This window comes from Corvus hawaiiensis, chromosome Z (assembly GCF_020740725.1).
Source record: "Corvus hawaiiensis isolate bCorHaw1 chromosome Z, bCorHaw1.pri.cur, whole genome shotgun sequence".
Taxonomy (NCBI): Eukaryota; Metazoa; Chordata; class Aves; order Passeriformes; family Corvidae; genus Corvus; species Corvus hawaiiensis.
In genome coordinates, this window is record NC_063255.1 from 31,056,807 (window position 1) to 31,081,731 (window position 24,925).

The following is a 24,925-nucleotide window of genomic DNA, read 5'->3' on the forward strand; positions in this document are numbered from 1 at the left end:
TACTTGTCCAGGATCAAGAGGGTTCTTCACATTTCCTCCAAAGGATTTTGCATCACACTCTGATCTGTAAGAGAGATGTTGTGCAGTACACTTAAGAATGAAATTAATGCATTGTGCAAATACATTCAAATTTTGTACAACTTCCATGATTATGTTCCTACCAGTCAGCATGCATTTTAATGCATTCTTCCCGCACCTGGTGCCTGAATAACAACTAAATTGCACACTATCAACAGAGCTTATTTGCTTTATTGAGTTATAGATGCATGAGCGAGAGAGGGATCCAAAATATTTGTGCTTCATATAATTCAGATTTTCACTTCAGAACTGACTGTTTTTCCTACCTTCCCGGACTTCTTCCAGCAAAATAGTCCAAGAACCTGCTAAGCATCTGCAAGGACTCTCACTCCTTTCCTACCATTTGATTTGTGTGCATATGTGTGGGCACACTGTGGCATGAGCTTGACTAAAGTGGAATAAAGTCCCAAAATAGCAAATTGTGGGCTATACTTCAGGTCAACTGAGTAATCACAAGACAACTATTTCTCTTATCAGAAGGACAACACCTGAATCTGCACAGGAGTTGCAACAGTGTCCGCAGTGGGTTTCTGGTCCTTACAAATTAATTAATTAACTGTAAACCACAGTGAACCACAGTGTTTACTCCAACTGGCCCAGCAAAAACAAAGAGGAAAGGACAGGTACCTTGAAGCATTTTCTGTGAGAAAAACAGGAGTTATGCTATATCCCTGAGCATCTGTGTGAAATGTTACCATTTGTTTTCGTCTGCAAGTATTGCAGTCTGCCCAGCTGTCAAACCAGGATGCCACACTCAGCTCTGCAGGGTCTTCATAACTACAGCTGCACTGAAGAAAATGTCTTGGTCACAGAAGGAGACAAGCAGGCTCCATTACTGAGCAAGTGTTAGTAACAGGATCAGCTGTTGAAAAGAATTACAAGTGCTGGAATAATCATTTCCTTACATATTTAGCAAAAGAGATTCTCAAAGAACCACATGAAAGGAGCAAGAACAAGCATCTTATGTTTTGTTGCCCAGAAACACATCTGCAAGACTGAGCTGAAGGGTTTTTTTGCGCAAGCTGAAACTTTCAAAGTGAATTCAGAGTCCTATATAGAACATTTCATGGAAATCCAAATTAGGCCAACACGACAGAGGTGACTGGAGAAAGTAAAAGTCTCAGCTTAGAAAGATAGAAGCAAGAGTGAGTGCTTTCTACTTGGTGGAGAAAGTTTTCTCCTCGAGGGCTGAAGAGAGAATACAAAACCAGCCAAAATGGACCTCAAAGCATGGGAGGATCCTGGAAGTAGGTGCGAGAGCTGCTCACGTTACTAGGAGGTGATCAAGACAGCAGTGCATTTCAGCCTACTGTTTTACATTTCAATACACTGTGAATTACTGCTGAGTATGGTCTAGGCAGCATTTCCTATCATGTTTCTTTGATATGGAAAATAATTTAATTTGTTAAAATACAAGTAGTTGTTTCTCTGATTTCGAAGTTCTTCAAAAGCTTTGTCAGTCCAAACCATTCACAGTTTTCATGCTTTGATCCCAGGGTCTGAGCTCATCTTTAGCTCTAGTCCCTGAAGTAGCATCATGAGATGAAAAATCAGCTTCCACTAACAAAGAGCTAACCAACAGTTTTCCTACAGTTATAGGAATAAAGACCTAAAGCTCTGTGTTCTAACATTTAAAGGTGTTTAATTTTGGTATCTGAAACAGTTTGTATGCATCAGGTTTGCTTAAAAAGAAACATTTTGAAATGATGTATCATTTCCTTTTTCGACTTTGTGATTTTTTTTCGCTGGTTGGAGTCTTGAAAAGTTGAAAATGTTAGGTTCTCAAGCTTTCTGTGTGCTGGAGACCTCTAAAAGCCTGTTATTTAAATGAAAAAAGGAAATAATCTCGTAACTTCAGAAACTGGTGTTTTAAGACAGGACATCTGATGAAATGCAAAGTGCCAATCATTCTGTATTGCTTCACATCTCTTCAGGAACAGATCTCTAGCCATTACACCATGCTTGCAAGACTCACTCACCTGTATTGGAGAGTTAGTAATCCCAGGGAGAACCATGGGAGCAGGTTACACAGAATTTGCATAATGTATTACCAACATAGCTCAGAAGATGCACTTGACAATTCACTGCACAAAATCTTTCTTATTCCTTCTGAGAAAATGCTAAGAAGGTTGCAACTACCTGCTATATCTGAGTAATAAGGTTTAAGACTCAACTCATGCTTTATTCAGAGGATCAGATTTGTTTGACAGTTTTACACCCTCAGGTGTGATTTAATTAATGTTGGGGGGTAAGCTAATAGTTGTTTTTTTCTTCCTAGTGACTAACTCCACTTAGGTGATGAAAGGCATTACTATTACCTGGTACTGCATCATCTGGTCTCCTTTTTTTTCTGTCAAAATCATCAGGTGTAACAAAGAGTTTTGTGGTTACTGTAAAGGCCCTACTATCTAGGGCAAATTGAATTTCCTAGTGTATTTCTAGGCTTTTCTGGTTTCTGGCAGGCAGCTTAATGTCAATGGATGATCACTTCTCAGTGACTGGAAACAAAAAGTTTGAGGCAATAATGGTGTATGCCTCACAGTTCTAGCTACATTGCCTGAACATGTCCCATTTCACTGTCAAAAGACCAGACAACAGCTTCAGTTTCATCAGCAGGGTCCAGTGCCCTCCTCCCCAGCCCCTAAATGAAAACAAGCATCAGCATCTCCACCAAGAAAAAACCATAGTGAAAAATAATTTGTAATAATCTGTAACCTACAAGAAATTCAGGGTTCTTTCTAAGACTTTATGGTGTGTATGAGATACCACCTGCAGACAGAACTAAGCTATAAAATGTGAATTGTCATATCAGTAACCATTAAACTTGAGTCTGTTATTCTCCTGACATTATGACAGCATGGAGAGGGGAAGTGTCTCTGGTAAGACTCCAAGGAGATACAGTCAGAAAAAAACCCTTCCCTGAAGTATCTGCACCTCGAACAGGTGACACAGGATAGGTTTCACTGATGCTGGCATGAGTCTAGCAGAAGAGGAGACTTCAGGATTCGTGTTGCCTTAATGATATAACAGTGTCTGAGGTATTATGATATGCTGTAGCCTGAATGATTTTGGTCTTATTTCTTGATAGACTCAACCAAAAAAAACCCCCCACAAGATACAAAGTAACATTTCAAGCCTCAAAACCAAGAACTAGAGAGTCTCTGTCTCCTGAGCTTTGTAGCACAGACGACTCAAATACACCTCAAGTTTGATAGAGTAAAAAGAAAAGCTTACTTGACACCCTAGCCTTCACCCACTGCCAGTGGGACAAACACTGGATGCCAATAAGCCTTGGAAAAGGAGGAAAAACCTGGAGAGTAGACTTCTTGCAGCCTACTATACTTTCCTATGCCACAAGCAATAGATGAAAGACCACTAAATTCAAACCAGGCATCAGTACATCTCTAAACTACTGAATTGCCTACAGCCATTGAGGTACTGCTTCGCTAATACTTGAAATAAATAGAAGAAGTGGGAAGAAATCATTTCATCATAAATGCAAAGTAAGCCACACACAGGGTTAAAATTATATGCAATTAATTTTATATTCTGGTGGACACAGAAGAATCTTATCTCCAGTGGGACTCAATCTTCCATTTAATGGCAATACCTTCTCCAGCCGAGCCTGCAGCATACTCCGATCTTTGCTGCTTGGGGTAGCTATGTTGCTTACTGACTTCTTTTGAAAATTCTTCAGAGCATGAATTGTTCATCGTAATGAATAAGTCTTTTGCAGCTCCTGACCTGCACAGAAAGGCTGAGCACAGCCTGGATAAGGGCTAGATATATAGGAACACACAAGAGAAGGATTTTGAGAGAATACAGACTTTTGCTGCTAAGCCTGTTTCTGAGTACACTCCAGCTTGCTGCTGCTGTCATCTTAACATGCACATCACACAATGACCAGTTAGCTTCACTTAGGCTGCCAGTCAATTTTCAGATCTGAGCTGTGAAGTGACTCATATAAGGCTTTCCTACTTGACAGCAATAAAAAATGATCCTAAGAGTGCAGGGCTGAATTTAATAGGGAAGGACAGTTATCCCTAGCTCAGCCACTTTCTCATGAGAGCTTTCCTAACCCTAACTCACAACGTCTTTCTCTCTCCCTTGAAAGCCGTGTTCTGATTCAGTGGCCAGTGATGGAGAAGTCAGCTTTGTCTCCATTGCTGCTGTAGAGTTGCTCTTTGGCTGCGCATGGATCATCCAGGCCTGATAGCTCAGCCTGCTATTGACAGTTATCAAGGGCAAGATAGGTCTCTTGCAGTGGCACAGACTTTTCTACCTCACTTGAGGAGTGTAAATGGTTAGACACAGCTTAGAAGATCAGTAGCCTGAGAGACCTTCAAACAAAGAAGTTGCCAGTCAGCAGAAACAGTCCTGTTCCAGAAGGCAATCCAAATTGCTCCATGGGATGAATCACAGTGATTCCTCTCACTGCCTGGAGGGCTTTTTGTCCTCCACGTTTTCTTTCAAAGAAGTCCAGAGAAACCAGGTTCAGAGGCTTTGCTGATATCAGGAGCTATCATGCTGGCAACTTTCCTCTTACCTGTAAGGCCAGACCTGCTGTCAAAGGAGAAAATTGTATCGCTTGATATGATTTATTCTTGACAAATCCATACCAGTTGCTTTCTATCCTTGCAGCATGCTTTTGGGTGCTTCTAGATGGAATTATCAATAATATGCCTAAGAATTTTTCCCCAGGTTCAAGTTGTCCCTATGTTCCCATTTCCCCTTTTTAGAAAGAGGTAAGATGCCTGACCTTCCTGGGCTCCTGGGAATTCCTTCAGCCTTTTTGACTCATTAATTACTGTGTTTTGGTCTCCTTTGTCCCTAGTAATAAAATCTAGTAGTGAAGAATTGGATCTCAGGAGCTGCTTAAGGGATATTGCCACTCTGAGTGCCCTCTCCTCCAGTTCAATTAGTGATAACTGGCTAATATTTAGTTCTCTGTGATTAAAAAAAAAATAATTGCAGAGCCATCAGATGGGACAGCACTGGCAGTAATGATGTGAATGAATCCCTTTGAGGTTATTCAGGCAGCCAGGGACTCTGTCCCAACTGTCCTGCAGGCGACCCTTTCTGATGCAACTCAGTTAGTTGGTACCTATCACTCAGCGGCTTGTGCTGTAAATCAGTTCCTCAAGATTCACTGAGTAATTGAATTCCAAGCCCTGGGATAAACTAAAGGAAAAAAGAACACCTGTGACTTAAAATACTGAAGAAGCACATATTTAATAAGTATTTCTGTGATTTCTTTTTCTTTTCAAGCTGTGACAGAATTTCCTTCTCTGTTCTGTTAATGCAACAGTCTTCAAAGAACCTTAAGCCTTTCAGAGAGTCTGTTTTTGTGTTCAGCCTTTGATTTCTCTTCTATAGATTACCAGGACTGAAAGATCATATATGTCAGGACAGTGACCATGGCAACATGGCATGATTTATTCATTGTCCAAGCATGATGTTTAAAATCATGTCTAAATCAGTGCAACAGGACAAATCACACAAAAAAAATTTTATGTATGTTTTAATCATACTTACATAATACATACAAGATATCTAATACATGGATAATATAATATATCTATACCTATATCTATGTATGTTTTATTGTCTGTTAAAACCTGTACCTAACTTCATTGCTCTGCACAAAGAGTCAGCTAGCCTTCCTCTTTGATGTGGATCTGCACAGGGGATCTAACCAGTTGTCACACCCTCAACACAGATAAAGGTCATGATATTGTTAGGAATTTTCTGGTTGGATCACCAGACTTCATTTAAGGTACTAAATTATATGCATGAGATATAGACGCTGCCATATCTTTTAACAAGTTGCTGAAATGTTCGAGTACCCTGCACCTTGAAAAGAGGGAACCTCATTTCTAATCTGAATACAGTCTAGCTGTATTTTCCAAGCACTGGCTTCTTCCAGCAGAATCCTTGGTCATGCAGACCTGTGGGTCTCATGGATTGTTATCACGTTCCTGGTTCCTGACCTTTTCACTGATTTAACTGGGAGGAAGAAATAGGTTTCTTCAGATTTAATTGAATGTTTTCTGTCCTCCTTTTTTTTCCTAGGTTTTACCATTTCCAGCAACTGTTAGAGTAGTGGGACTGCAGTCTTAACCATAGCCTGGAAGACGGTGCTGGATGCCACTCCTGGCAAAAATGATAGTCTTCCTCCAAAGAATACTCATGTCCCCTCTGACTGAGGAGAAGATGAGCTTGGGGTGATAACCTCTATCTTATTCTTTTGGTTTTGATTTTTTATTCACATTCACAAGAAAAACATATTTGTTTTCCTTTAGTTATATCAAATTTCCATGGAAGTTTCTATACCAGGAGTATTTAAAAAGTAGGTTTATATTTTAGTTCTATCTGCAAAATTTGAGTTCTCTCCCTTACAAGAAAATCCTCATCCATAAAAAAAGGTAAAATCTTGATTTGATTTGATGTGTGTATCATGTCTTGATGACACAGTATAGTGCATTATATTCAGTGGTCTCAATATTATTTCAAACTTCATCACCACAGAATTACATTCTCTCTTTTGTAAGCCAGAACCAAAAGTATGTTGCCAAAACTTTGAAATCAAAAAACAATCTCAGAATATACACAAATGACAAAAATATATTCTGGAATTCTCGTCATAGTACATAACAAATACTTATTTGTGCTTTTTGACAACATACCAAGACATGGAGAGATATTCACTTACATACAAGTCCAGCTCCAAGAAGCAGAGGATGGATGGATGGATGGATGGATGGATGGATGGATAGCTGTATGAAATAATTATTTCATGAACTACTGACTACTAGGATGGGAAGATGGAGGTGGTACCATGAGAATTGCCTTCAAAGTCTCAGGAAAAGACAAAGTAACAATCTTTTTTTAATCTGTGCATCTAAAACTGGATATAAGTGTTTTATGCATATTATGTCAAGGCTGGGATCAGGACATTCCTAGAATTACATCAAAAAGAAAAACTTACATCACTAAACATTAAGAATTGTGTTTTCTCTGTGCCCCATACAATCTCACAAACAAAAGATGTAAACTTTAAAACTGTCATTCATAAAACACCTCGGATTGTCATGGAAATATGACCACTAAAATTTTGAAACATAGGTCAAAGGCCATTCTGCAAAATTCAGCCTTCTCCAGGAAAATATAGGACAGAGAAGTCTGATCTAAGGGTACTAGGACAATAAAGCACGAAATATGAACTTAATCTGATATTTGCAGAGAGATTAATGTTGGGTATAGCAACAAGTACAAACAGGAGACAATCTTGTCTCAAGCATCATTGGGGAAATAATGTTACTTATACTTTTCATTGTTTAATCAAATACAAAGGCTCAAGAGTACTCAGAATCTTGAACTAGAAAATTATTCTTCCTGGAATAAATAAAGACTACATGGATTTTTATTTTCCTTTCTTAGCCCCCAATACAAAGAAAAGACAGGCCAGTGTTCTCCAACAACCCTATCAAAAACCAGTTTTTGAGCACACAACCTCAATATTTGTGTATATGTTTGTTTATTTATCAGTTATATAAATGTATTACTGTAATAAAATGCTAGGTACATTATAAAACATGGACCAGAATAGATATTGAAAAAAAATCAAAATATTTTAATTTTTATTTAATTTTATTTTATTTATAAATGATACAGAAAGTATTTTCTTCATGCAAACTAGTGGATTGTTTTGTGCAACCCTTTCAGAGCATCCCACACTCAGTGTTTCTTCACTTTAGAAACCATGTCCCTACAGGATGTCATTGTAGACAGAGATGAGGAAAAGTGATAGAAGTGCAGAAAGGTGAGTCGCAAATACCTGTGGGGAGGACAGATCTTGGATTTAGGCCATGAAAATGGAAACATTTGTCAGGATTTTCACGTAAAAGCAGCATTGTCCTTCCAATTCAACTCTGAAAATTCATCAAGTGCCTTTAAAATGTGGAATTTGGGTGGTCTTTCCTTTTGCCATCCAGTTCATGCTTGCTGCTTTGTATGGTATACTAAGGTGTACGTTATAGTTTGCTTTCAAATATTCTTATCAGTCATGGAAGCTACATTAAAATTTTTTTAAGAGAAAATCCCAGTGTTCTGCTCTTCCTTTTCCTAGGCAAGATGTTGGAGCTTTAAGAAAGGTTCCCCTCTTAACCTGCTCAATGACATTGTAGGACCTGAAAACTGTTGGCTGTACCCTTTAAAGTGTTGCCTTCCCCTTCCATCTCACTCGTAAACAGCATACTTGGATGTTGCAGTGGGGATCCTGCAACACGCATATATCAAACCAGGAGTCCCGTGGAAAGGAAATATATATGGACAGACAGATTCTTGATAGCTGTTTCAGAGAGATGTTTATTTCTCCAGCCGCATGGCCGGGGCTCTGCTCAGGAACTGTTCCAGTCACGGGACCAAGGGTCCTTCTGCCCGCGCAGGGAACACAAACCAACCAATGGGAACGAGGCTGAGCAGGGGCAGGGGAACCCCGTGTCTGTGCCCTCAGGGCCCCTCTCCCAGGGCTACACGCAGGGGAGGGACCCCAACACCTCACCCGTTTTATTTTAATAAAAGGAGAATGAAAACAACTGGATAAACATAACAAGAACAGTTTCAAAACAAAACAAGCCACCCTCCTGAGTCTTTAAATGTCCAAACAGATTCTATGGAACATCTTAGGGCTGACAGAAGGGAGACAGAACTCTGAGCATGCTTTGTGGGGAAACTGAGGCAGGAGAGGGTTTAACTTCTTCCCTCCCCCTTTTCATCCCCCACTCGGCATTGGAAAGGGATTTTTAGGGAAACAATTGGCAAAAGCATGGTTTTGTGAGGGAAACCATGGATGAAAAAACGGATTGGGAATACACTGGGGGTAATAGGACATAGGGTAAAAGGGAAAGGTGGGATTAGGAAAGGGAAACTGTAGGGGGGGCTTACAATGGAGATACTGTCTAACATGACTACGGTTTTTTTGCATATATACTGCCTTTTACAGGAACACCATCAGGCCCAGTGACCTGCGATGCTTGTAACCCTTTTCTCCCTAGTACAATATTAAATTCCACCACCTCTCCATCTCCCAAGCTTGGGATGCATTTTTCAGGGTTATTCTTTTTAATAGCAGTTCTATGCACGAATATGTCTTGCTGGTTGTCACACCTTGTTATAAAACCATAATTTTGCTTAACATTATACCATTTTACTATCCCTAAGGTCTTAGTTGCTATGATCTTTTCCTTTTTCCGAGTGGCTGCTGTTTTCTGTCTCGCTGCGTCTTTGCTGTCTCTTTCTGTCGCTCCCGTGTTGGAATTGTCGGAGCTGCTGGTGCCTGCGCGCTCTTCCCGGGGTCGCGTTCCTTGGACTTAACAGTTTATAAGCAACAAAGGCAGGACATCCAGCTCCTTAGGCAGATGGGAAGGAAGGTAACAGTGTATGAGCCTGCAGGATTTCTTGTCATATTTTCTAATTATCGTTGGTGCTGTATACAAACAGGAAGCAATTGGCTGCCTGAACAATACCTGAAAAGCTATTGCTTTTCAGCAATACAGATGGATCGTATTGAACTCCAAGCTAAACAGGGAGTTCTCCCATGGGCACAAAAATTTTCATTAATTCAATAATGAAGTATAAAGTTTACGAGCTGCTCACCATGTTTATTTTGAAGTAAGAGAGGTAACTGCATAATGTATGTGATAGGCAGAAAAGCAGCATGGATTTCACACAGTAAATCCATCTTATAACCTGCTAAAGGCCTGCTAGCATTATAGCCAGTGCTGCAGTTTCTGCTGCCTCAGTTTCCCTGCCTTTGTACACATGCTTCCTAGATGGATGTTAACTTGGGTACAAGCCATCTTGGAAGCAACATGTGCTCTGGATGTTGGCACCACCCTAACACAGGATCCTGGTCATACCTAGGTAAAATGCTTCCCTCTTTCTCTGCAAATCTACTGGGCCCTGAATAATGAACAGTAGAGAGGTGACACCACATTTGCGCATTTCAAAACTCCTTCACCATGAACCTACAGCATAGGTAGTACCTTTTGCACATTTCTTTGGTTTCTCTTAAGTGACTATTAAGACAGTGGAAATGTCAGCGCCAAAGGGGAAAAAAATGAAGCTAGTTTCCAGTCATTTAATGTTCTTTTACTCCTCACAAAGGTAACGGTGAAATAATTTTACTTCTTCACTGTTAAATCCTCCTTGAGGACTAGTATCAATTCCCAATCCCAGCTCCCGTCTTCATACTCTTGTAGCCAACTCCAGAAATGTATGAATTTTAAATGCAAAACTAATTGAAGGCAAGTGGAATTGAGGTTGATTGAGTAATCCAACAAAATACTGATAGAACTCTGCTGTAGGACCTAAAGGAAACTTAATGAAACAAAACCAATCTTTATTGTTAGTATTTCCCAAGAGGATCATTTCTTGGTGAATACTGCCATGCTTCTGTATGAAATATTCAACAAAAAATCTGCTTCCACATTCTTAGGAAAATTAATCTTGAGTCTCTCTTGAGACTGGAAATGCTACAGCACTGAAAGCTAGAGCAAAGTAGGCTTTGTGTCCTGGAGGGTTATTGCTCATTGAGTGACATGGACTTATTTATGTTCCGGTTCCTCAGCTGGTCTCAAAGCTGAACTTCATTCCCCTAGTTCCTGCCTTGAGGTTCAGGGGCTTTAGAAATGTTGGAAGACAGTTTAACGTTTAAAACTGAAGCAAAAATAATTGCTGAGTAGCTCAACTTCTTCACATTGATTGCCACTAGTTCTCCTGTCTTATTTGTGGAGGGGGCACATTTTCCTTACTCTTTCTCTTCTATCCAGCATACCTGTAGAAGCCCTTATTATTCGTTGAATCTCTCAAAAACTGTAGCTCTGGCTGTGCCTTAGCTTTCCTGTTCCTTTCTCCATACATCTAGACGGTGTCTATATTCTTCCCAAGATGGGGATCTGTCCTTTGCGTTTCTGTCTTTAGTTGGACTGGGAAGCCAAACTGAGCCATGCTGGCCTCCTACCTTCCTTTCATGGTAATCTACAGGGAAACAAGGCCTCTTGCACTCTGAGAAGAGTGTCCTTAAGGAGCTGTCAGCAATTTTTATCTCCTTTATCCCTGAGGGTAGTTTCCCAGGCTCTCAATGCACTAGGTCCTCAAAAACTATTGCTTTCCTAAAGAAAAGGATTCTTCATCTGGCCCGTATCCCTCAAGACAGTAAATTCAATCAAAAAATGATCACTGCAGGCCAGGCCGACACCAATTTTGACATCTGTAATTACTTCATCTATGTTGGTAAATTACAGGTCTGGTAATGTTTCTCCTCTGGTTGGGCTGTCTGTCACCTGGATTAACAAATTATCCTCAACACATTCCAGGAGCTTCCTGGCCTGCTTATGGCTTTCTGTGTACTTTTCCAGTAAATTCAGAGTGGTTGAAGCCCCCCCATCAGGATCAGAGCCTGGAGTGTGAATCTTCCTGTAGCTGAAGTAAAAACACTTCATTAACATCCTCCCCTAGATCTGGTGGCCTGTAGTAAACATCAGCCATGAGGTTTCCCTTGTTGACTGGACCGCAATTTTTACCCACAAATTTTTACCCATTTTATCTGTTTATTGTTGGTTTTCCACAGCAGCTCTGTGTAGTTCATCTATTTTTTACACAGAGGGTAACATCTTCCCCACTGCTGCCCACTCCTCCTTCCTTGCCTGTCCCTTTTGAACAGTTTATAGCCACTGATGCAGTGCTGCAGCCATGCAATTTGTCCCGTCACGTTTCAGTGACAGTGATTGACCACAGTGTTCCAGCTGCACAGTGGCTTCCAGATGTTGCTGTTTGTTACCCATGCTGTGGGTGTTCCTACACGGGCCCTCCACCTGAGTTACAGGTTGTTTCACCTATTTAGGTGAATATTCCCCAGTGCCTTCGAGGCATCCCACAGGTGTTTCTGTGTTGGTTTTGAATACATTAGCAGCCCCTAGTTTTTGTCTATTGCTCAAAACTTCATCCCTTCCCCACTAAATCTAATTTAATGCTCTCCGTGTAAATCTGTTGGTGACCAACATTCTGCCCCACTTTGTCAGGTGAATCTCACAAGCTCAAAACAGACCCAGCTTGCAAAGGCAGGCCCACTATCATAAAAGCCAAAACCTTGAGTATGACATCAGCCACACAGCCAGGCATTCACCTTTCAATTTGACTCCTCTTTCCTGAACTCCTATATCTGAGGAGGACAGAGGAGAACATAACCTGTGCTCCAGGTGATTTGGTATTGCTGAGGGATATACAGTCTTTTCTGAGTGTTCAAAGTTGCCTTACCACAGACCCTACATAGAATGGTATTGGAGCAGATGGTAATTTGTAAGGTTCACTAGGCTTAGCAGCCTCTCAGTGGCACTGCGAATGCAATCTGTTGATAGGCAGCGAACTTCTCTAGAGAAAAAGTCTGGAAATAGGTGCTTTGGTGCTTCACAGCCAGGAATCTCCAATTAGATCTTTTTCTGAAGCTGCTGTTTCTCTCACAAGTGATGAAATTGAATGGTTGGTGTTTCCTGGATCCTGTCCACTATTACTGTGACCTTCATTCTGCATGCCCACTGCACAGTATCTGTTGTGTAGAGACACTTCAGGGGAAGGTACTCCATGCAGAGAAAATTGTGCAATCTCCTTTATCTCATGAGTTGCTAGTGTCAGAAAGTTTGAGGTTAGATTACTTTGTACACCTTAAGGCAAGGCTGTTGGACAGTCTGAAACAGCGCACAACACCACTTATTGACCTCCTCTCATGTTCCCAGGTATTGCACTGCCTGTTGAACTCCTCCTGTAACAGAGCTAATTGTCTGAAGATTTCTTCCATCTGGGTCCATTTGCAGCTACGACATCTACTGCTAAGGATGGATGCTAGAGGGATTTTCAGGTACTGGAGCAACAACAGCTATTCTGGACAAGTATTTCAGCTTTTGGTAGATCTCTTTGAGTGGATATATCAGCAGGGGTGTAATGTTTCTGCTTGGGTTTCAGTTGCAAGAAATGGGCACCATTTTCTTTCTATGGGCAGTCTTGTTACAGATTACAGGGCACGAAAAAAAAAGCAAGCAACACCCACTTTGGAAAGAAAATTCTTTTGAAAGTCTTTAGAAAGACTTTATCCTTCTAATTAAAATTTCCTGGAGACCTCAAGTTTCTGTGTAGGTTTGAACAGCCACCAGCTAGCTAAAGAAGTCCGAAAAGTCTAAATAATCATATTAATGTATTTTAAAAACCTTTCTAAGGGAGAGTGGGAAAAAAATTACAGCAAACTCTGGAACTCCAGGTTTAATTTTCTGAAGTTCCTTTCCTGTGGAAATGTTGCTTTACAGACCAGGTACAACAAGAATGCAGAAACATTATCAAGATATTGGGACTAAAGCCAAGAAATAAAAATAGGAATTACCCCATTGTGAGTCTCAGGAAAGGGCTAAAACTGTTGGCATCTCTTCTTTGCACCACTCAGTATCTAGTGTAAAGCAACTGAAGTTTGATTACTCAGTACCTTTCCAGTATTTGCTTTCCCTTTTCTCTTTCCCCAAACAACATGTGCTTTGTGACATTTTGCTATGAAAGCAGTTTGTAGTAGTTTCACGTATAATGTGACAACTGGCATCTTCTGCCAACTGTAATCTTTTCATGGAAATATGAAGCAGAGCAGGAAAGATCCAGCACCTCTTGGTGCACTATGGCTTGCTTCTGTCAGATACTCAGTAATTCAAGGTTAGCAACACAGAGTAACTTGGCTGAGGTCAGAAGCAGCAGAAGTGGGTTTTATGTAAAAGAAAGTAAATTAAAGAGTTAGCACATATATGAAAGATAGTGACATTATACTCTGGGAAAATATTGAATGTAAAAGCTGTCTCTCCAACCGTCTTAAAGTAATTCAGTTCCTTGGGTTTTTTTCTTTGGTTAAGAGGAAAACAGAGAGCAATGCTCATTACCACAGCACAACCAGAGATTCACAGCTGTCCTGGTGCACAAACAGAAATTAACACAAGGAGTGACAGTTCTGTTACAAGATGAATCAACTCACCTCAGTTCTTCCATAACCCTCAGGACAGTTAGCCTTGTGGCAAAATGAAACCACTTAGTATCTTACTTCTTTTTAAGAAAACTTATGCTCAGAATACTTACTCCAAGGTAAAAATAAAGTGCCATTTTCATAAGGCATGAAGGCCCATCCTTGGGCCTTCACTTCAGAATGGGCTCAGTGTCTTATGAGACATATGCCTGACTAATGTCAAACCTGTCAGGAACTAATCTGTTTCCCATCCCTCTGTTTCTCCATCTCTGTTTTTCCCATTTGAGCAGAAGACTTTGTCATCACAAATCAGAAATCTTTCAGAGACAGGTGTCATGAAGAGAATGAACAAAAGGAAGCAATGTCCAGAAAGGGTGAATAAAAGATGGCTGTATCTGTGTGTTACGCGTGGGATTTACTGGTGACATTAGTGTTTGACTAATGGTCCAGATTTAGAGAAGAACTTCTATAGAAAACTAGATATTTTCCAGGTATATTGATGAAAAGATCATGATATTTTGGATCATGATAAAAAAGACGACTGGGATAAGGGTACAGATGCAGGAAAATCATTGAATGCCACTGACCTTGAACTTAGCAAGATTTTCAATATGGTTTCTTACAATATCCTTTCATCCAAGAAGGAACTTAAAGGTTTAGTCAGGCAGATAATTGCCTGGGTGAAATATTGAGAGGATCACTGGGTTCAAAACAAAGTGGCTGATGTGTACTCCACTTGGGCAGAATGATAGGTGGCTTTTCTCAAGTATTTTTCCTGGGCCCTATCTGATATTGGCATTGTTACCTATGACCTACATGTGTCGACAATGCATCTCATCACAACTGAGGATGACCTCAAATTGGAGTTGTAGTTCATACATTTGAGGGCAGACCTGCCATTCATAGAGACATAAATAAACCAGAGAAATGGGCTTGCAGAAACATAATGAAATTCAGTGAAGATAAATGAGGAGTTCTGCACCTGTGAAAAAAGCTCATTCAGCCTGGAGAAAAAGACACCTTTGGAGGTATCTCATAATTGTCTTTCAGTACCTACAAGATCATAAAGAGGACATAGCAAGACTCTTCACAGCAGTGTGTGGAAGAAAAATCAGAGACAGTTATCAAAAATTAAGTCAGTGGAGGTTCAGAGGGATATAAGGAAAAGAAATGGAAGAGTTTTTCTAGAGAAAATGTCCAATCTTCATTCTCGGAGGTTTACAAGACTTTTTGGATAAAGCCTTGTAACCTGGTCTGAATTCAGTATTAGTCCTGCTTTGAGGATGAAATTGGATTATATACCTATGAATCAAATGTAGGATTCTATGAATCTTGCAAGGAATGAGAAATAAATAATATCTATTATCTGGCTTCCTGATTTCCCAGACTCTGAGGAGCCTCACCAGCCTGTCCAGCCTTACACAAGCTTTGTCATTCTGACAAGGATCAGGGCTAATCCTTCCTCTCCCGAGAAACCACCAGAGTGGAAGCTGTGTGGTGAAAAGTCATAGCACAGTTTTGTATAAAGAGGTAACACTCTCAAAGGCCACTTGCAAAGAATGTTCTCTGAAGGGACCTGCCATATCCAGCCACAGCAGATCCAGGCTGCCAAGCCTACCAGAGTTTATTGTCCAAGTGGTGTGGCAAATGATAATTGCAAATTCCACAGATCATCTGACTCAGTTGTAAGCCACATGCCTCATCCTTTATGTGCAGAAAAGTGGAGGTTCTCTCCTCATTGCATCAAATACTTCAAGCAATAAACAGGCTTTTTCATCCTGGGCTTGTTAAAAGGGGGAGAGACATGAATTCCGCTTTATTCCTCCAACCACAAAAAAAAAAAAGGCGAATTCTGGTGTCATTACTTTTCTTATAGCTACATCAGTCCTCTGAATGAGGATCATGGAATCATGGAATGATTCTACACCACATAAAGTATCCATTGCCTCAACATAAGACATTTGTATGTATCTTTCTCAAGAAGGGTGTTGTATGGAAATTAAACTGAAATATTAAAGCTGAAAAATTAATTTTCATTTAGGGCTGAGTTCCAGCTGCCATTTTGCAATGGAATGTATATGACAACACAAAGTGAGGGAAGCAAGAAATGTTTAACAGGCAGGCAAGCTGATCAGGACACCAGGAACTTGAATTAAACACCTTGGATTTAATTCATAGAAGGTCTTCCATCTCAGAGGGAATAATTGTGTTTCCACCACAAGGCACCACAAGACGAAGAGTTAGTAACAATCACACTTTATACAGGCTAAGAAAATTTATTGTTGTAGCAAGATTGTAAGGTTTTGTGAATGATGCAGCCAATGATTATATTTGCTATCTTTAGTCATAGACACTGTGCTGCAGTTGATCTGAAGTTTGCCATGAAGAAACTGAAGCCAGAAACATGTCAAGCATGCAAAAGATTTAGGGTTGACGGGATAGAAATCACAGAGCAAAATAAGAAATGAAGAACAGAGCTTTGCCATCTTATTCCTTATGTGTAACTATTGACATTTGAAAATTCAGTCACAGAGAGAATCTCTATAACGTCCTCTGTAATCACATGTAATTAGGAGCTTATATTGTGCCCTGAATACAAAGGCCTCAACATGATCAGTGAAAGTAAAAATCATCCCCATCTGAGACAATGAATTTTATATCTTAGAACTGAAAGAACTCAGAAAATCAGAACACGCTTCAGACTTACAAATTTTTCCTTAAGTCACCTACTTATCATATTTATGGCTACACTTAATCCTCAGTTGCCTCCATTATTTATGTTAAATCTGCTAATGATACTCTAATGAGTTGTGTACACTCAAAATGGGAACTCATTTTTCAAGGGAAATGAAAAACCAAGTGATTCCATGTTTCATTTCTTAAGGAGCTATAAAAACCTCTCTACATTCTAATGAAATTAAAGCAAAACAATGAGAGTACAGATGGGAAACAGATAGAATCAAATTAGAGAAAAGAACAGGGCTTCATTAGGGAAAATCACCATAGTACACCATGTAGTCAAAAACTTGTGGAAACAAACATGATGGAACATTGGATAAACTGAAGCCTGCCTCCAGATTTATCTGCACTGCATCTGAACTGTACTATTCCAAATCCCTTTCACAGGTTCATATGGCAGATGGGTGAAAAGCAAGGTTCTTTTAAGCCCACAAACTCTACTTTGAGTAAGAGTGACACTGTGAGAGGTACCATTCTGAGCATAATCTCTGAAGATAATAAAGAGAAGTTTGGGGGTTTTTTTAGCATGCTTCCTTCAAGTCACAAGAAGACTTATATGCTCCTCTATCTGGCCTCCTAAAATAAAGTTTTCCTAAAAAAATTTCCTAAAAACTGATTAAAATGAAATGTCATTGGAGTCTTCATTCGTATCAGCAGTGAACAATAAGTATTAAAATTACTAAATGGAGTAAATTGTCCATGCAGATTTATAATAAATTGACTAGCAGTATACTCTTAATTTCTCTAAGGTAGAAAGTAAAAGTTGAGATTCAACAGAGCCAATGTCCTATGCTAGTGTGTACTTCTTTATCTCCTATTGTATCTCTGCAGAGGATGAACGATTAATTCACTGAATTTTTTTGGTTTGTTTGATTTTCCCTGACTGGTTTTTACTGTGGAGGGAATGGAGAAAGTGAGTCCACTCTCTCCTGGAATCTAAAGTGATTTCTCTTCCATTCTATGTAGAAGTATCTCCCACTGAGTTAGACATTTTTAAAATACAGACTTTTGACCCCCATTTCATACAGTATTTTGTTAAAAGCTACACTTGTGGGAAAAGGCTTTCAATCTTATCAGAACTTTATGTATTTGTTCTTACAGTGACTGGGGGGAAAAGTGCAAGAAAAAATGGTTTTCAACCAGGCACTCTTCTCCTGCATTATGGAAACGTTTTTATTTTTAAATAATGGAACCATTCTTAATAGAGACATTTGGAAAGACCAGGGGAGTATCCTGTATGTAGCTTATTCTTTTTGTAACACAAACTGACACTTGCTACTAGCCATAGTTTTGCTCCTTCCCTGTAGGTTCCAGTGAGATGTCACTGTTCCTTGCTGATAGAGGAGCTTTGAAAAAAGTAGAAGGCAGATGATGGAGGGAATGCAGCATGGGAAGAAGGGCTATGCTCTCACAAATGTGCCACAAATGTGAAAGCTGTGTTCTGCATAGCCAGAATCCATCTCTGTATTCAGTGGCCATTCTGGAAGCCTTTCTACCTATGACCTCATCTGAGGCAAAGGCAAAACTGGTATTTGGTGATAGCCAGGCTTTTGATGCCCTTTTTTACATGCTTATGTGAGTGGCCTTGTTTTCTAAAGCTCCCATACCTAAAGGGTTTTGTGACCAAACACATCATTCCCATTGAGTATCTTACAATCCAGTATCAGGCTTCCTGTTCCAAAAAGCTGGCTTCCAAAAATTGCCCACATGTCAATAGAAACAGCACAAGGTTCCTTTGATTTCCCTCTTCTTTTAGGCTTATATCAGGCAATACAAAAAAAGGAGATGAAGTTTTATCTAATCTCTGCAGCTCACAGGAATAGAAAAATGTTTTAATTCAGTAAGGAGCATGTCACAGGCCCGAAGAAATTAAACTGGTAAAAGGTTCCTGTGTCTGAGGAAAAGTATCCCAGTCAGTGCTTTTTTAAAATTTGGTCACTGCTCGGGTACAGATGTAGAAATTTAGGCACCTCAGTTTGGATATAATTGGGAGCCACACTGAGGGGAGCTGCATGCAACCTCTGGCAGGCACCTGTTCCACTCTTTTGTCCCGAAGGAAAAAACTCACTCTGACACAAACTGGGACATACTTTTCTTACACAGTGTGCAAACAGGTCTGTCTCACATGGAAGTAAGGTACATGAACAATGAATAATACTGTCATCAAAGTGTTTGGCTTTTTCTTCTCCTTTGTAAAAAATTTGGTCTAATAATAAAGCAAAGAGTATTTCAACTCATACATGGGTTGAAAGAATGTAATTGTTGGGGCAGGTTCAGAGGAGGGCTAAAAAATGATCAGAGGGATCATGAGGAAGTACTTAGAGAAATCTTACACAAAAGATGGAAGCAGGCTCTTTAACAAAGTCTGTAGCAATAGGACAAGAGGTTTTAAACTAAAGGAGGGTGGTTTCCAACTAAACAGAAGGAAGAAATTCCTTTCTATGAGGGTGGTGAGGCATGGGGACAGAGAGGTGCTGGACACTCCGTCCCTGGAAATATTCAAATGTCTATTCCCTGCAGAGAAGTTGTACTAGATGACCTTTAAAGGCCCCTTCCAACTGATTCTATGATTAGAATATTCTATGCAAACAAAATTTTGATGCTTGTTACCAGGAAAATTTTATCATGAACAGAAGGTATATTTCCAAGTGACTTTTTTACCAGAAATAAAACTTACCACTAAAAGGGTGTTTTTTATGGGGTAGGAAGGAATTAAATAAATGAAAACAAATAGAAATAAATGGAAAAAAGTTCTATCTAGAAAAAGTTACAATAATGAACACCCTTAAAGTGCATAATTAAAAGAATACCTTAGAAAAGGTATTTCAATTAAAATATTCTCCTTTTATTGATTGACCATTAAACTAATGTACTTTCAATCCATATTTAATTTGCTTTGCTCTACCTTTCCTTTTACCAGAGCACAGAATCAACATTTCTAGCACAGACTGGTTCTCTTGAATGTACTAAAAGGACTTCATGATTTTTCTGGCAACAGAAAACAGTTTACAAGCATCCAAATATACTTGCTACCAACGGTAGCCTCTTTCCTTGTTTAGGACATTTAGTCTTACGGCAATTATTCATGTCTTCTTGTTTTAAGATGACAAATCTCTTTGCAAAAAACCTGACACTGAAACTTGCGTCAGAACCCTCCGATTACAACTTCACCATAAACCAGCACCCTTAAAGGAAAGGTCTTTGCAGCGGTTTTGAATATTCCTCAAGACTGAAAGCCAGCACAAGAAAGAGACAAAAATCCTTACATACTTGCACTTGTAACTAGACTCTCAGAGAATCACCATAGCCATTTCAATTTTGTACCTGCAAATGTGCTAAAATAACAATCAGTTTCTTTTAAACAGGTTTGGTGGGATTCTACTTTGGTATAAAGACTGAGAGGTCTCATAAACATAATTAATTCCAACATTTGACCATAATCTGATCTTCTGATTTCTTTTATTTATCCAATTCTATGCTATTTTTTTAAATGGCAAAAAAAATTTATTTTCCGGTTTATATTTTACAAGCTTTGCTCTTTTTTAACATCTCTCTTAAAGACCACTGTTAAGCTTACACAGGTAATACAAAAGCAAGCACACTAACAAGGTAACAGTCTATTTATTTCCTGTCCTTGGCAACTGATGGATCGCAGATTAAATATTTTTTAAACATTTAAGAGCCAAATAGAGGGATAATCCCTTCTGAATGTGTTATGTAAACAACAATTGAACTACAAATGTGCAGGACTGAAGCTGCACATGCATCTTATTTTGAGCTATCCATTGTGTTAGAAAGGCGAGACTGGCTCTTACTAGCTTGAAAAACAGACTGTGTATTAAAAATAGGTTTCTGAAGAAGGGATCTTTGTGCACAATTCACAGGAGAAATCATCACTCTGCAGTCAGATCTTGTCTCTGACCCTTTTAGCAAGGTACTAAAAGGTACTTCTCGAGCTGTTCCAGGTGAAGCCAGCGATGCAGGTGGTTTTTCGTTTATAGTGCTGGGCAAAAAGGCCCTGTTTTTCTTGGATGATTCTGGTCTTACAAGGATGTAATGTTTCCTGCTACTGTCTAACTCTGATAAAAAACCAAACCAAACCAAACCAAACCAAACCAGCCAGCAGAACTTGAGAACAGCCTTTCTTGTGCCTAACCAAGCACCCATCTGCCACAGAACCTCCCCTATGAACCAGTCATGTCAGAGAATTTACAAAAACAAGGTTTGTGTAACATCATCCTCGCCTCTCAGATATATGGCTTCTATCTTCAGCAGTCCCAGACCTCTGCTTCTTAGCAGTGGGTTTCAGGGGCTTCTGCAGACCTTTTTCTTAGGAGAAACTTATTTCTGGTGAGAAACGTAGGCATCACCCTGGGTTTTATTTCTTTAACTCACATAGCAGTACTCTTTGTATGATCATCTGAAGTAGAGCTCTGCTTTACGTAATTATCCATACTCACGTATAAAGGGGTACAGTTGCATACAATTGGACTTTTTTTCATCTGAATATACATATCTATGACAGAAGTCCTTGTCTAGACACCCCACATGCCATGTGGGGATGGCAACAGGAAAAGGCTGAATGGTAAATTGAAGAGTAGAATGGAGCCATCTCTGCTGCTTTTGGAGAGGTAAAGACCCATCTGTTTTTAAATATAGCTGTTCAAATATATCAAAACATTCTGTGCTGTCTTCATTAGGAGCACAGGGAGAGATTATAAATATCTGAAGCCAATCCTAGGACAGGTTACCTCAATTTATAATAAGCTACCTTGCAACGATTTCTTCTTGGTACATAACTGGCTTTAGGAGAACAAGACCCTACAAAGATGCTACAAGAACATAATCCTTGATGTCCCTGACAAGAGCAATTAGCAGATATGCAAAGAATATGCTACAACAGTGGTCTGCTCCATAGTGCCCTCCTCATCTCCTTCCAGTCCAAATATCCTCACAGAGTCTTACTGTCATCAAGTAGCTCTGATCAACAACTAGTTTGAAGTTGTTATTTTGAACATGCCAGCTTTCACCCATCGGGACCACTAGTAATGGTAAAGGGTGTGTAGAAGAAAAGGAGTTTTCTCACCTCAAAAAGACAGCTATTATGCTCCTCATCCTGCCAAACTAGCTATCTGTCATCATGGTCTCACAGCACCAGCCCTGCTTAGCCCTGAGAAAGATACAGGAAAAACAGATTCCTGTTGGATTTTCCTGATGAAAGCCAGGTTGTTCAGATAAAACACCCTCAGCAGTTCTATTGAGCAGGAACTTCTTTCTCTGCTTCAGCTGCCTATTTTGTGCTGCTGCTGGTCTCTCACCAATACCGTAGGGTACCACCAAAGGTAAATCTTGGGGCTTTCTGCATAGTTTTTTCAAACAAAGCAGCATGCAAACTGCTCTGGGGCAGCACTCAAATGTATATAAGAAGGCTGCCAGAGCCAGTCCCTTTTTCTCCCACCTGACAGGGAAACAGAGTGTTCATTTTCCTTCTAGCCCTGTGGCTCTTACAGAAACATTTGCAAAGAACACAATCTGCTGACAAACAGCAAAACAGGCTTAATCCTGCCAGTGAACACTTTGCTTGTTCAACCAGCTCTAACTGCGGCTTTTCAAAAGCTCAGCATCTCTGCAGTCTAGCCTTGCAGTCTTACACTGCAGCCTCCAAAGTCTGCATTGAGAGCTGATGACCGTGCACTGCAGTGTGACGCACTCCTACCACAGTGCTGCAGTCTGTACAGGCTGAGTAAAGGACAGCAACAAAACAAGAGCTTCTGGCAGAGCTCAGCATCCCAGTCACCTTCAAGGGCATTGCTTTGTTGAAGCAAAGCTTAAATTTTTCAATGCAAAACTCAAATAGTAGAGTGACTCCGCTTTGATGTCTGTTGTGACAAATTGAACTATGTTCAAGGATTAACCCTAAGATGACAGTGGGACCTTTGGAAGCCCTGTACTGCATTTATCACCACATTTTTTCTGATGGAAAGAAGTTCCCGACAAACCTTTTCAGCACTGAATAGCTTTGCACAGCAAATAGCATGTCGAGTTTCAGGACCCATGTCATACAGCCAGCTGAACTAGGGCACCAAAATGGCTTTAAACTGGTAACCAGACACGAACAATTTGTCATTTCTACCTCACTTTGGCTCACCTTCAAATTGCAGCATTTCTATGTCAACTAGCAGAGTTGTGCTCTGGAAGGCCAATCTGATGGTGTATAGTTCAGACTTATAGAAGCAAGCCCAGGACTGAAACCTGAAGACTGTAGTTGTTCCTTGCCCAGCTCTCTCAAAAGATGAGTTCCACTGACAGAAAATAAATGTTTCACATAGAGCAGATAATGGATGAAACAGAAACAAAATTCAATAAAAATCCCCAGGCATGAGAGACTTTGAAGGAAACACAAATATTATTGAAAGACTTACCTGTTCTTGATTGAAAAACTTGAATACACAGCCACAAGCATGAAGAGACCTGAAAGAAATACTGGAACATACAATCACATGAGCTTACCTAAACCCCATTTGCTGCATTACAGGAAAAATAGACTCACTGAAACGTCATCTTCCATTAAAGTCTGTGGGGTTACCCTTTATTAACTCATGTGGTTTGACTCTAATGTTATTACAAAGAGAATCAGAAAGTGCAGAATAAAAGAACACTCAAAGCACGTTCTAAACCCCATCTTGCCATGCTGTCTGCTTACAGTCCAAGAGAAGCACTCTCCTCTATAGCAAAGGACAGAGGCATTTCTTTTGGGGAAGTTAAGGTTCCAAGCACTGCTATAGTTAAGGGGTTTTGAGTAAAAATACTCATTCTTGGCATTCCTTCTTGGTTCTTAATGCTGAATTGGGTCTGGTAACAAGATGCGAGAGTAGTCAGGCGCTTTCAGGAAATACCGCCCAACAGATTGATTTCTCTTATAATAGCTCCTGGCATTTCAATACCTCAAACTGGCACTATTTCTGGAGATATTCAATAATGCTGCTTTATTATTCTCAGAACAGAAAAATCTGGCAAACTGAATGCTTTCAAACTGGGGCAAACAAAATGTTCTCCATGACACCTGCAGAGATGACACCAGACAGGAGGTCATTGGATTTCTTTAAGCCACAGTACAGACTTCTGTGAGCTGAAAGAAATATTCTTTTTATTTGCCTTGATAAATACTTATTTTAGCCTTGTCTGTAATTTTCTACTTCAATTTCACAACATAGGAAATCCAGATGCATTTTTGTTTCTTTTCTCATTTTCTGGCCTGGGTATTTTTGTCCACAGGCTTTCATGCTTACCTTTAACTTCAGAAAGTTAGCACAGATTATCTTAATTGTCTTTTTTTGGAATATGTTCTGCCTTTCATGACTCAAGCTGTGCTTCTCTGGTCTGACCCGACAACCTGATAGATCAGAATTGAGACCTTCCACTGGCAGGTCTGCAGAAACACCAGATCCAGCACAGACAGGAGAATCCACTCCCAAAGTCGTAGCAGTACAAACAGTAAAAAATTCAGTTTGCTTTTGTGCTTACATCTTCTGAATACAGGACTGGAAGGAAAGGAACATCTCTGAAAGGACAATTTGCAGTGTCATGCACAGATCCAGATCATTTTCTGACACAGACCAGAATGATAATAACTCTTAGAGAAGCTCTCCAGCTCACTGCATTGCTTTCTCTTATGCTCAGAACCAAGGTGCCTGCATCTTTTTAAAAGCTTCTTCTGTGTCATGTCATGTCATGTCATGAGTTCTGCCAAAAGGACCAGAATCCAATTCTGAAAAATGAGTTTTCCATAAAGGAACCTCAGCCTCTCACAGCCAAAAGAGTTCCTTACACCCGTCTTAATGTTCCTTTGTTCTCCCACAAATCCTTCTAAAACTTGCCACAGCCTACAGAAGAGCATGAATCATAACTCTCTACTATGCTAATAAAAACGACCCACTGCTTCTTGTGATGCCATGTCCATCCACACCCACCAGTGCTGTCTTGCCTCCAAATGCAACTATATCTTTCTGTTCAACATAGCTACCTGTGGCAATGAGATAAGATTCCCTGTCTGGTAGC

The 24,925-nt window shown here is 39.9% G+C and overlaps 1 long non-coding RNA gene across 2 annotated transcripts; it reads right to left on the reverse strand.

Moving 5' to 3' along the window:
• LOC125319630 lies at positions 1 to 23,559 on the reverse strand. Of its 2 annotated transcripts, none has more exons than XR_007200836.1 (3): positions 23,290 to 23,559; positions 706 to 940; positions 1 to 64 (listed from the first exon to the last, which is right to left on the reverse strand). It is a non-coding gene; the product is annotated as an uncharacterized LOC125319630 (long non-coding RNA). The 2 variants fall into 2 exon arrangements; XR_007200835.1 differs by lacking the exons at positions 1 to 64; positions 706 to 940 and adding exons at positions 21,960 to 22,037; positions 23,016 to 23,169.
• Between the last annotated feature and the right edge of the window lie 1,366 nt (positions 23,560 to 24,925).